General features: G+C 44.5%; 1 non-coding gene across 1 annotated transcript; it reads right to left on the minus strand.

Annotated features, from left to right (window-relative positions):
• Positions 1-1,865: 1,865 nt before the first annotated feature.
• On the minus strand, positions 1,866-1,939 carry trnai-aau (transfer RNA isoleucine (anticodon AAU)). Its single transcript has one exon. It is a non-coding gene; the product is annotated as a tRNA-Ile (tRNA).
• Between the last annotated feature and the right edge of the window lie 11,726 nt (positions 1,940-13,665).

Genomic DNA, 13,665 nt, shown 5'->3' on the forward strand with positions numbered 1-13,665 from the left:
GGAAGCTAATGATTTTGAACTGAATTATTTTTCCTGAGTGACTTGTGAAGTTTGGTTCAGTGATATGTTTGCGAAAGAGAACGGAGGAAATAGTTAGTGTGCAACTCGACATTTCTCTACATCGGAATAGAAAACGTGATTGGATGGATAGAAGAGGTCTGAAAGGATGGCCGATCGGCTGTGGGTGGCACCGAATTCTGCAGTGGCTGCAGTGGTTCATTACCGGTAATGAAAATGAGGTAATATACTACCACAAGCTGCCGGTGAAAATCATTGAATTTCCCAAACTTGACCCACCGAATCAAATGAAGCTCCTGGGAAAGCTACAAGACAACGCCGGTCTATCGGGCATCGTTTGAAGCAACTGGCAGTTTAAAGTAGCATCTCCAGCCATGCAAGTACTGCCACGTGCCGCTGCGATCGCCGAGTGGTTGAAGCGTTAAATTCAAGATCAAATGGAGTTTTCCCTCGGAGGTTTGATTTCTGCTCGCTGAATTATTGTTTAAAGATCCGTTCAATGCTCAAATGAATGAACTGGATCTAACTCACTTCATTTATCTCTCTCAGAGCATGAGAGATACTCGAGCGTGGCCGGCGCTTTTAATTGGGTGCCCAATGTACTCTTGCAAAATTCAAATACACAAGAAAGAATCTTGCCCAATCTGCAACTAAAATTCTGCTACTTTGCAGAACCACCCATTTTTAAGCGACTTTATTTACATGAATCTCTCTATCTCTCCTTGTCTCTTGTCTCGATGTTGTCCCCTGATGGACTTCTCAGGCTTCCTGGAACGGTAAAGACTGATCGAACCTGCAACACCAGCAGGGAAAGGTAAAGGAAAAAAAGACTGAGACGGTCGGAAAAGTAAAGTTGCAACCCAGCTGATAAATTCGGAGCTAATGTCTCCACATTTTTGTCTCTTCGCCCTCACAGTGAAAGAAAACAGCAATGTGAGTAAAATATACTTATGGTAGCTTGTATACTCTGACGATGCCGAGACAGATGCCAATGCAGCTTCAGATTAACTAATTCTGAAAAGTATTATTTGAAAAAACAAGTCGTACATTGTAAACGAATTTAGTAAAGAGAGGCTAATATTGGTGACTGGAAATATGTCGTGTACAACTTGATATTGCTGTATATAGGAAGAGAAAACGAGATTGGGTGGACAGAAGCGGTTGGAAAGGATAGCCGATCGGCTGAAGACTATGGTGAAATTTTAGACTGGCTGCAGGGCTTTCTAGCAAGCGGCTCGTTGGTCTCGGGGTATGATTCTCGTTTTGGCGTTTTTCTAATGGAATATGCGAGAGGTCCCGGGTTCAAATCCCGGACGAGCCCTGTTGTCTCACTGCTTTTCAGTGAAAAGTCACCAATTGGATTCTGACATCTTTGCAGTTGTTCGAATTGAATTATATTTGAGCTCCAGAGGACAAAGTGCAGAAGTTTCCAAGGCGCAACACACACGGAGTCAATAAATTGTCTCAAGATGATGTGGAGATTGAAGCTGAATGTGAATTTACCACAATTTAGGCGGTCTCATTGACATTAGATGACGGGATCGAGAACCACATATCCAAGTTTGCCGATGACACAAAGATAGACAGAATTCATAGCAGTTTGGATGGAAGAATGAGATTACAGAGAGATATCACTAGATTAAGTGAATGGGCAAAACTGCGGCAAATGGATTTCAACGTAAGCAAGTTTGAGGCCGTCCACTTTGGACCTCAAAAAGATAGATCAGAAAACATATCAATGGATGTTACTCCAAAAAATTTACCTCATGACATTTTGTGTGGATTCGCTTGTTTCGAAAGTCTGCCAAACTTTTAAAAGTTACCAAAATATTGCAATAAGAACCTTATGGCCCGTACGGGGATCGAACCCGCGACCTTGGAGTTATTAGCACCACGCTCTAACCAACTGAGCTAACCGGCCATGTATGCATCTTAACTTTATGGGCTTACCCGCGTGTTGGGTAGTTTGTGTTTATTTTTACACCAGCTGACAGGGTTTTGCAACGAATATTGAATAAACCACATCCCTTAAACATTGTTACTTGTTTCTGTATATACTGTCGAGGATGTAGATCAAAATTAACAAACAAAGAGCACTTTAATGTAACAAATTAAATTCCGATCAATATTATTTTACTAACAATGAACAGCCCATCCATAAAACACTGCCCCGCTATAAAACCTGTGGGCAGGACACTGAGCTACTGTGAAAATGATATCACCGCAACGTGATTCGATCACGCTGCGTTTTGACGTTGAGTCAGATGTCTGTCTGTCTATCCGTCTGATTTGGTCTCTGCCTTATTCTCAGGCCAGGCTTTTTGTTTGCTGGCTGCAGGCCTCGCTCCCCGACTGACTGAACAACTACCGGGCCGTGTGTCAGAATCAATGACTGTGACTGACTGTCTGCCCATTTATGGCCACATTTCTGAGTTCCTGCCTTCGCTCTGTGTCGCAGGCCTGTCTCTGTCGCTCAGGATCACAACACACCCACAAGCTTCACGACTGAACGCAGGTTTGGTAAGTCTGTCCTCGCACGTCCTTCGGAAGCTAATGATTTTGAAATGAATTATTTTTCCTGAGTGACTTGTGAAGTTTGGTTCAGTGATATGTTTGCGAAAGAGAACGGAGGAAATAGTTAGTGTGCAACTCGACATTTCTCTACATCGGAATAGAAAACGTGATTGGATGGATAGAAGAGGTCTGATAGGATGGCCGATCGGCTGTGGGTGGCACCGAATTCTGCAGTGGCTGCAGTGGTTCATTACCGGTAATGAAAATGAGGTAATATACTACCACAAGCTGCCGGTGCAAATCATTCAATTTCCCAAACTTGACCCACCGAATCAAGTGAAGCTCCTGGGAAAGCTACAAGACAACGCCGGTCTATCGGGCATCGTTTGAAGCAACTGGCAGTTTAAAGTGGCATCTACAGCCATGCAAGTACTGCCATGTGCCGCTGCGATCGCCGAGTGGTTGAAGCGTTAATTTCAAGATCAAATGGAGTTTTCCTTCGCAGGTTTGATTTCTGCTCGCTGAATTATTGTTTAAAGATCCGTTCAATGCTCAAATGAATGAACTGGATCTAATTCACTTCATTTATCTCTCTCAGAGCATGACAGATACTCGAGCGTGGCCGGCGCTTTTAATTGGGTGCCCAATGTACTCTTGCAAAATTCAAATACACAAGAAAGAATCTTGCCCAATCTGCAACTAAAATTCTGGTACTTTGCAGAACCACCCATTTATACTCGACTTTATTTGCATGAATCTCTCTCTCTCTCCTTGTCTCTTGTCTCTGTGTTGTCCCCTGATTTTTGTGGACTGAAGAGCGGAACAGTCTCGATGAGCGAAATGGCCGAGTCCTGTTCCCGTGTTCCTCATTGGTTCAGAATGTAAAACGATCCTGCATTGGCCAAGTATCAAACCCAGGTCGCATGATCAGCAGGCGAGAATTCAACGCCAACACCACCAATCCTCGCATGGCCATTTGCTGCATGTATCCATTTGGAATCCTGTTTCAAAGCACATGCAGTCTGGCGCAGGTCCTGTGAAAACCTTTGCAGTCTGACCTGCAGTTGTGCAAGAACTGCTGCGTGCAGCTGCGATGGCCCAGTGTTTGAAGCGTTAGACTCTTCCTCCACTGGGGTTTCTTGCACCGGTTTGAATTCTACTCGGTGAGTTACTGTTTAACGATCTGTTCAATGTCCAAATGTATGAAGTAGAGCTAATTGACCGCGTTTACCCTTTTCAAAGCAGGAGAGGCGGGCGCCCAACGTTCTCTTTCAAAATTTCAAGACACGAGAAGGAATATCTCCAAATCAACACCTTACATTCTGCTAGTTTGCTGAACTTGGCATTTATACTCTTCGTTTATTTCCTTGCATCTCTGTATCTGTCACGGACTCTGTCTCTTGTCTCTCTGATAGAATTCTCAGGCTTCCTTGAAAGGCGAAGGCTGATCTAACCTGCAAGACAAGCAGGCTGAGATGGTCGGAAAAGTAAAGTTACAACCCAGCTGATGAATTCGTAGCCAATGTCTCCACATTTATGTCGCTTCAGAGCAATTCATTCTGCAAAGTGTTTCAGGATAATGCAAGTCGTACATTCAAAACGAATTTGGTGAAGAAAGGCTGATATTGTTAACTCGAAATAATTAGTGTCCAATCTGATAACGCTGGCCATCATATTTTGTACAAGAAAGCGAGATTGGATGGACATTGTGTTCTGAAAGGATGGCTGATCGGCTGCGTCGCAGCAAAATTTTACATTGGCTGCATGGATCTGTTGCCAGTTGGTCTTTGGATCTGATTCTCGCTCAGGGAGTTTCACTGGTTCAAATCCTGGAGCTCTTATTCACTTTCACTGGATTTCCCACCAAAGCCCAAATAAAGTTTCAGTCCCTCCGGTCCTCCATAAATCCTGCTCTCGCAGCCTCACTCACTCCGGGAGCTGGGGAACAGCGGAAAACTGATGGGTTTGTTGTCCATCTGAAATGCGGCTTCGAACTGTTGTTTTTCGCCGAGACAGCGCTGCAGGGGCCTTTCATGATCTCTCACAAATTAACTGAAACCGGTCGGAATGTACAAATCATGTTGCTTTTCCAAAATAAAGGAGTGACATTCATTGTGGAAACACGGTAGCAGTCCGGTCTCGCTCACTGCACAAATATCCATATCTGAATGAACCAGCTCTACGACATTGAGTCCTCCCTTCGGACCTTGTCTGTGAAGAAGAATTCTGAGTTCCGTATCGCCAATCTCGGATTTTTAAATATTTTTCATGTGCCTGCTATCGGACCGCAGAGTCAGTGGTGGAATATCAGCCGTGCTCCGCTGGCAATTTTTACCCTGCATTTTCTTGCAGACAAAACACACATTGGAAACCTGGCGCTGTGAGGCAATGAATCCCGAGGTAAAAGTTATCCTGGGCGGGCTTAAACCAGCAACCTTTCAATCAACAGCCGAACGCGCTGACCGATTACACCACAGAGACACAATGTGCTTTATACTAAACCATTAATTCACCGCGCTGAAGCTTGAGTTTGCTGCGACCAGTACAGCAGCTGTCTACCATCAGTTTACTTCTCTAAAATAAAAGGTGTGCAGCTTGCACGAGTGAAGATTTGTGCTGTATTATTTCTGAGCATTAGGCTCATAACTGCCTGTATGTTTGAAGGCTCAGTCCCCAGTGGTAGAGAGAAGTGGTTTTTTGAACTGTTATTTTTTTTATTATTCGTTCACGGGATGTGGGCGTCGCTGGCAAGGCCGGCATTTATTGCCCATCCCTAATTGCCCTTGAGAAGGTGGTGGTGAGCCGCCTTCTTGAACCGCTGCAGTCCGTGTGGTGACGGTTCTCCCACAGTGCTGGGAAGGGAGTTCCAGGATTTTGACTCAGCGACAATGAAGGAACGGCGATATATTTCCAAGTCGGGATGGTGTGTGACTTGGAGGGGAACGTGCAGGTGGTGTTGTTCCCATGCGCCTGCTGCTCTTGTCCTTCTAGGTGGTAGAGGTCGCGGGTTTGGGAGGTGCTGTCGAAGAAGCCTTGGCGAGTTGCTGCAGTGCATCCTGTGGATGGTGCACACTGCAGCCACAGTGCGCCGGTGGTGAAGGGAGTGAATGTTTAGGGTGGCGGATGGGGTGCCAATGAAGCGGGCTGCTTTATCTTGGATGGTGTCGAGCTTTTTGAGTGTTGTTGGAGCTGCACTCATCCAGGCAAGTGGAGAGTATTCCATCACACTCCTGACTTGTGCCTTGTAGATGGTGGAAAGGCTTTGGGGAGTCAGGAGGTGAGTCACTCGCCGCAGAATACCCAGCCTCTGAACTGCTCTCGTAGCCACAGTATTTATATGGCTGGTCCAGTTAAGTTTCTGGTCAATGGTGACCCCCAGGATGTTGATGGTCGGGGATTCGGCGATGGTAATGCCGTTGAATGTCAAGGGGAGGTGGTTAGACTCTCTCTTGTTGGAGATGGTCATTGCCTGGCACTTAACTGGCGCGAATGTTACTTGCCACCTATGAGCCCAAGCCTGGATGTTGTCCAGGTCTTGCTGCATGCAGGCTCGGACTGCTTCATTATCTGAGGGGTTGCGAATGGAACTGAACACTGTGCAGTCATCAGCGAACATCCCCAATTCTGACCTTATGATGGAGGGAAGGTCATTGATGAAGCAGCTGAAGATGGTTGGGCCTAGGACACTGCCCAGGTTCTATTTCAGTAATATTCCCGTTACCAGAAAATGAGATGAGACGAAACGAGCAGGTCCAACCTGCCGTTCAATAACACTACACGGCATCTAAAAAGTTGCCTCTTTGCACTTACAGTGAAGCGGAGGGCAGTTTTCACCCTTAAACCAGCAAGATAGGTGGCGCAGTAAATAGTGTAGATTGGAGCCATTGATGATTAACTGAGAGGGCAAAACTGTGACAGATGGAGTTCAATGTGGGGAAGTGTGATATAATCCAGTGGGAAACTAAGATAGATCAGAGTATCTTCTAAATGGAGAGAAGTTCGGAAGTATGGAGGAGCAGAGAGATTCAGGGCTTCATCTCCAGAAATCTTTGGGTTTGTTGATTTGCTGGCAGCTTGTGTTTTCGACATAATAGTTTCATTTTCGTGTTGCGGGTTCGATTCTCGGTCAAGAAAATCGTTTTCACAAAACAATGATGAACCTTAACAATTTAATACACGAAACCGATGATTCTCTGTGAAAGATGAATAATTGTAATCGTCATTAATGAACCGATAACTTTCTGCTGCAGACCGGTGTTAATATGAACATGGTTAACGAGTGACAGCGAAACTTTGTGCTTTGCATGTGATGAACTTTCATCCGTTCTCATTTCACAGACAGTAATTTAAGAGTCTCGTTAAAAATGTTCGGTGTTTATGACACCAGGACTGTGATAGAGCCGTTGTAAAATTGAACAGGAACAAACAATTGGCGGCGCATTTTCACAGGTGAAGCTCAGCCCTGGAGGGTCATCAGGAGTAACTTCCCAAATAACGTTTCTGCCTCCGATCTAACCGGGGACTTTTCGCATGTGAGACGAACGTGACGACCGCTAAACTAGCGAAACCTTTGCTCAGTTCATAGCACTGTGTCGCTTCTCCGTTAGACAACATCACTTCTGTCCCACACTAAACGCCGCCAATCCTCTTCCGCTTTCCTTCACAAGCATCTCAATGATCAAAACGTCACAAGTTACACAGGAAAAAATCTTCAAAATTTCAAAATCATTAATCTCCAGCAGGAACTAAGATATTAATTCGTGGTATTTAGGTGTCACTGGCAAGGCCAGCATTTATTGCCCATCCATAATTGTCCTTGAGAAGGTGGTGGTGAGCCGCCTCCTTGAACCGCTGCAGTCCGTGTGGTGAAGGTTCTCCCACAGTGCTGTTAGATAGGGAATTCCAGGATTTTGAGCCAGCGACGATGAAGGAATGACGTCACCATTCCAAGTCGGGATGGTGTGTGACTTGGAGGTGAACGTGCTCTTCCCATGTACCTGCAGCCATTGTCCTTCTAGGTGGTAGAGGTCGCAGGCTTGGGAGGTGCTGTCGAAGAAGCCTTGGCGAGTTGGTAGAGTGCATCTTGTAGATGGTACACACTGCAGCAGATTAAAGTTGCGTTCAGTCAAAGTCGGTGTGTGAATGTTGTGTGTGTATTGTCATCCTGAGAGACAGAGACAGGATTGTGACACAGAGCGAAGATATGAACTCAGAAATGTGGCCATTCAGTTCCATAAAAAGGCAGACGGTAAGTCAAAGTCATTCATTCTGACACACGGTCCGGTACTTGGTAATTCAGTCAGGGAGGGAGGCCTGCAGCCACCAATCAAAAATCCTGAGAATAAGGCAGAGACGCATTCAGACGGATATACAGGTAGACAGCCAGATAGACAGACAGACAGACGGGCAGAGAAGCAGACCGTGTCCTTTGCCTTTTATCCTGATTTGTCAGTAATAATTTTAAACAGCATCTGGATCGGTCCCTTCCTTTAATCCTGTGCAGCAGCAGTGACAATAAGTTTGTGGATTTGAGGGTTGAGCCGAATCCGAGTCCGATCCCCAGTCCCCAGGAGAAATTCCCTCATTCCTGGGCACTTTGTGTTAAGCAGAGGTTAGCAGCAAAACGTGTTAATAATGGGAGTAGTGGGACTGAGAAATGCTTAAACAGCCGGCAGCCTGTGAAACAGAGCTCCAAGTATCGGTTTAAATAAAGACCTGAACTGACAGAGCGGAGGGCAGATGAGGATTGAATTAAATCCCAATTCACAAAATCTAAACAAGGTTTAATGAAGTGAACCTATCAGGAGTGGGATTCCTGGGCCTGTGTGTGAGCTGAAACTGGATCGGTCCCGTTCAGTAAGAGAGACCGGCAGGCGGCTCCCAGGCCGGGCAGCGGCTGTTGCTGCTGCTGCTTCCGCCTCTGAGAGTCCCTGCGGTGGCCGGTACTGATTTCCCACTTATGGATCCGGCTCCAAGTTTTGGTTGTGGACCTCGTGGTGCAACGGTAGCGCGTCTGACTGCAAATCAGAAAAAATGCTTGTTTGGATCACGTTGGGGTGATTGAATTTTCGCAACGTTTCAGTATCACTCTGTTTTTTAGCGGGGCAGTATTTTAGGGATGGTCCATTCACTGTATGTAAAATAATATTTATGATAGAATGAACACAGCACAGAAGGAGGCCATTCGACCCATAAATTCCTTACCTGCCTTTTGTAAGAACAATCCCATTGGTCCCATTCCCCGTCCCTTTCCCAGTGGCCCTGCATTTTCCCCTTCAAGTATTTATCAAATTCCTTTTTGAAAGCCGCGATTGAATCTGCTTCCACCACCCTTTCAGGCAGCGCATTCCAGATCATAAGTATTCGCTGCGTAAATAAGATTTTCCTCATGTCGCCTTTGGTTCTTTTGCAATCACTTCAATCCTGTGTCCTCTGATTCTCGACACTTCCGCCAATGGGAACAGCTTCTCTTTATTGACTTTATCCAAACCCTTCATGACTTTGAACACTTCGATCAAATCTCCTCTGAACCGTCTCTGCTCGAAGGAGAACAACCCCCGCACGGCGTAAACGCGGTCAATTAGCTCCATTTTTTTATTTGGGCATTAAACAAAACGTGAAAGACTGGCAAGGCGTTGTGCGACCGGAACTCACTGCTTTAAGACAATAAATCCAATCGCTGCGTGGGCGCTGGGTTCAAATCTTACAACTGATAGAATTTCTGGCAATGTTCATTTTGACCTGTTCGCAGAAAACCCGATTGTCGTGCGATGGAGCAGAGGATGTGCAAGAAGCTGAAAGTGGAAGTGCAGATATTCGTTTCATCACGGGGACAGGACACGTTTCCACAGGTAAGGGCCTCTTACCTTAAGATTCTTTCCAGCAGAGTGGGACAGGTGATCAGAGTGACCGGACTCTAGCGGCGCAATCGGTCAGTCCGCGGTCCTTCCATGACAGCACAGGATCGGGAAATGCCGTGGTTGTTAATTCGAGTCTCAGCAAGGTCAAACAATCCTTTTGCTCGTGAACATTTCAACCGGAGTTGAAGGTACAATTGGTGTGTTCCAAAATGCATCTACTTATTTGAATTGCCATGTGGTTCCTCCGGTCTGCGCTGTTGCAATAACAGATTAGATGTTTAGCATTACTTGTTTTCCGGAGGGAGGCTGCGGAATTGGAACCACAAACTATGATTTTGATCCATCTAAATTTCAGGGATTTAACTGGAGCTTTAAACCAGCGGGTTAGACCGCTCAGGCAGGATACTTTCCATCTTGCGATTTTTAGGAGCCACTTTTACAGGAATAGAATTACTGCAAGCAAGAATTCTACCCCTGAAGCACCAATGCTGTCACGGCAGCCTGATGCATGTGTCCAGTTAGAAACCTGTCTGAAGGAACATGCAGTCTGACAGAGCCGGAAGTGCAGCGGATTGACATTCGGCCTGAACAGATGTTGAATCTCCTCCTTGAGAATGTTTCGCCAATCTTCCCGTCCTTGACGGACATCAATGATCCTGTTGCGGTTTTGCTGCAAAATTTCACTTCCCAGCTCCCGATCCCTGAACTAAAATTCAACTCCAATTATTAAGTAGAAGTCCAACACGCTATCCATTGCGCCACAGAGTCAGTTCTGCAATGTGAGGCAGAGCGGGGATCTTGTGCTGTGGTTGAGGCGGTCAGGCTGCTCCTGCTTCCGCCTCTCACATTCCGAGAGCCGCGGTGGCGGTCGGCACCGATCGCCCTCCAATGGATCCGGCTCCAGCCGCTTGTTGTGGGCCTGGTGCAAGAACAGTCGCGTCTGTCTCCAAATCAGAAGGCTGTGTGTTTTGAAACAGGTTGATATCGCAGCATTTTCACTGTGGCTCAGGGTCCTGCCGACTGATTTTAGATCGGGACAGTGTTTTGGGGATGGGCTGTTCGATGTTTGTGCAACAATATCAAAATTAAATTTGAGACATTAATGAGCTTTTTTTCTGTTACTTTCGATTTACACCCTCTCCAGTTTTATGTCGAAACAGTTAACAATGTTTAATCGATGTGGTGTACAGTGTTTGTGGAATCAGTGCAATTAAATTTGATACTTTCATTTGTTCCTTCTCTAACCCAGACTCTTATCATCAGATTTGTAGCTTCACCCAGTTTAAAATAGGTTACTCAGTGATATAAAGAAGTCAGTAACAATCCCGAAACCTCAGCGGGTATATTTGTTCCAAGGCTTTGTGATGGTCGCGAATTCCATGCAAATTTTCAATCAGCAAATCCCAAAGGGTGTTTTGGGTTTGACAAACTAATTTAAGTACTTGACTGGTTCCTGGAAATGATCCAGTAGGGATTTCCTTACCTGTACAGATATAGAAATAAATACATTCCATCATTTCACAAATTACAGTTGCATAAATAAATATATTGCGATATCTAACATGGAAAATCAGCTCTTCATATTCATAAACACATTTCCTCATTTTATTTTATTAATCCACTTCTGTTTCAATGTAGAACATATATTCAGAGCATCCCTCTTAACTTAAAGAATGGTAAAACAATTGCAGATTTTACAAACACATAACATGCTATCGTATAAGTAAGATTAAGGCCTACTTTGTGAAATGTTTATTCTAATTGTCTTTATGATGTTACGAAAAGTATTTTTCGATGTTCGTCCCCAACTTAACGGAGAAACTAAGATGAAAAACAAAAGGATTTTTCAAAAACTATTTGGAGCGATTTGATCGGTTCCCCTTCTCCTTTCTTTAATTGTTACCTTTTGCTAATTGTTCATCTTGATCCGTTTGCTTCATTTTTTCCTCAGTCATTTATTGTGAATTTTATATCCGTTAACGTTCTTAAATATTTGATTTGTTTGTTCCCTTCCTCTTGACTTGTGATTTGTTGACCTTCAGGTCAAAGTCTGAAACAGAAATGTGTTTATATTCAGGCGTGACTCTGCAGTATGAGAACGAGAGGTGATGCCGGATGTGTGACCGGGAGAACAACTGCTGGAGGCAGAACTGTCCGTAACCTAACATACCCACTGTGGCATTGCTTATGGTAGGTCGGATGACAATGTTTTATATTGACTGAACGGCTATGTATATAACACAAAACGGATTTTACTGCTGCTTTAACTGGACAAAGTATAATCACCATAAATGACCAAAGTCTCAGATCAGTTAGAATTGAATTACTGTTGGTGAGGGGAGTTTGTACATTGGAAGGAGTTTATACATTTACAGCTCCAGGTAAAACTGGAAACCTCCCTCGCCTGCAGGTTACGTCACCACGAGGTGTCCACCTTCCTTTGCGCTTCTGGACTTCTGAAGTGTGATTGAACCTTACCAAAAGTTTCCTATAATTAGTGAGGAAGGAAGGTATCAGTGTAAATGTGAGATCCAAACGTGGATGTTTCACTGGGTACCATGGGAACGAGATACACTGCTCATTCCAGTTATTTGTCCAGCAGGAAACAGAAATCCTTCTCTTCAACTGTACTCGCCCGAAGGAAAAGGAAACAAACAAAACTGCTCAGTTCTTTGTTTTAGCTTCTTCTGCTGTTTTACGTTCACTCACCGAGAAAGCGACAGAGAGAGACTAAGAGATTGGATTGGCTTTTTCACTTTATAATCTATTACACTTTGTCATTATTATAAGAGACGGTTCCACCCAACTGTCCTGTGCCTGACATTCTCATTGATACTAAGATGTGCTTTAAATTACACATTGCGGATAAAAGCTGAACGCCGAAAACTGCTCTGAAACCAGCTTTGCTTCGCAACCTTTCATGGAGATTGGTTGCTGGTTGCAGTTAAAGGAGTTTGTAAAATAAGCCCACGAGTGCATTATCCTGAAAACGTGTTTTGGACACATTCGCAGCTCAAATATATTGCATTAAATATAACAAATATACAAATACGTCACATGTGTTAAGATTAACACATAATGATACGAGGAAGGAGGCATTGGTGGATCTGGTTCTGGAGAATGAGGTGGGTCAATTGGAGCAAGTGTCAGTGTCAGATTTATTGAACGGTGATCATAGTATCATAAGATTTAGATGAGTTATGGTGAAGGAGAAGGAGCTATCTCGAGTAAAGTACTTAACAGGAGAAGGGCCAATTTTAATGGGTTGAGAACGTACCTGGCACGTGTAAATTGGAATCAAAGATTGGCAGGCTAAAATATAATCGGACAATGGGTGGAGGAGATGTTTCGGGTACAGATTAGGTAGATTCCCAAGAGGGGCGAAGGTAGGGCCTGAGATCGCTGGATGACGAAAGAGATAGGGGGTAAAATGAAGCAGATAAAGGGGGTTTATGATAGATATCAGTTTGACAATACAAGTGAGAACCAGGCTGAATATAGGAAGTACCGTGAAAAAGTAAATAAGAGGGGCAAAGAGAGAATATGAACATAGTTTGCCGGCTAACATAAAAGTTAATCCAAAAGTCTTCGACAGGCATTTAAATAATGAAAGGTTCATAAGAGGACGGGTGTGGCCGAATAGGGACCAAAAAGGAGATCTACGCATGGAGGCAGAAAGCGTGACTGAGGCACTAAAAGAGTACTTTGCATCTGTCTCTACCAAGGAAGAAGATGCTGCCAAAGTCACAGTAAAAAGGGAGGTAGTTGAGACACTGGATGTGGTGAAAATTGATACAGAGGAGGCACTTGAAAGGCTGGCTATGCTTAAAGTTGATAATTCACCCGGACCGGATGGGATGCTTTCAAGGTTGCTGAGGGAGTGGAAGGGTGGAAATTTCAGAGGTCCTGGTCATAATCTTCCAATCCGCCTTAGATGCGGGGGTGATGCCAGAGGACTGGATGATTACAAATGTTAGATCCTTGTTAAAAAAGAGTGTAAGGATAAACTCAACAACTCCAGGCCAGTAACATTAAACTCGGTGGTGGGAAAGCTTTTATAAACGATGATCCGGGCCAAAATGAATAGTCACTTGGGCAAGTGTGGATTAATAAACGAAAGCCAGCATGGATTTGTTAAAGGCAAATCGTGTTTAACTTGATTAAGTTTTTTGATATGGTAACAGAGAGGGTTGATGAGGGCAATGCTGTTGATAAAGTGCCACAACAACAGCAGCAACAACAACAACAACATCAACAACGACGACGACTTGCA

Source organism: Heptranchias perlo, chromosome 20, assembly GCF_035084215.1.
Source record: "Heptranchias perlo isolate sHepPer1 chromosome 20, sHepPer1.hap1, whole genome shotgun sequence".
NCBI lineage: Eukaryota > Metazoa > Chordata > Chondrichthyes > Hexanchiformes > Hexanchidae > Heptranchias > Heptranchias perlo.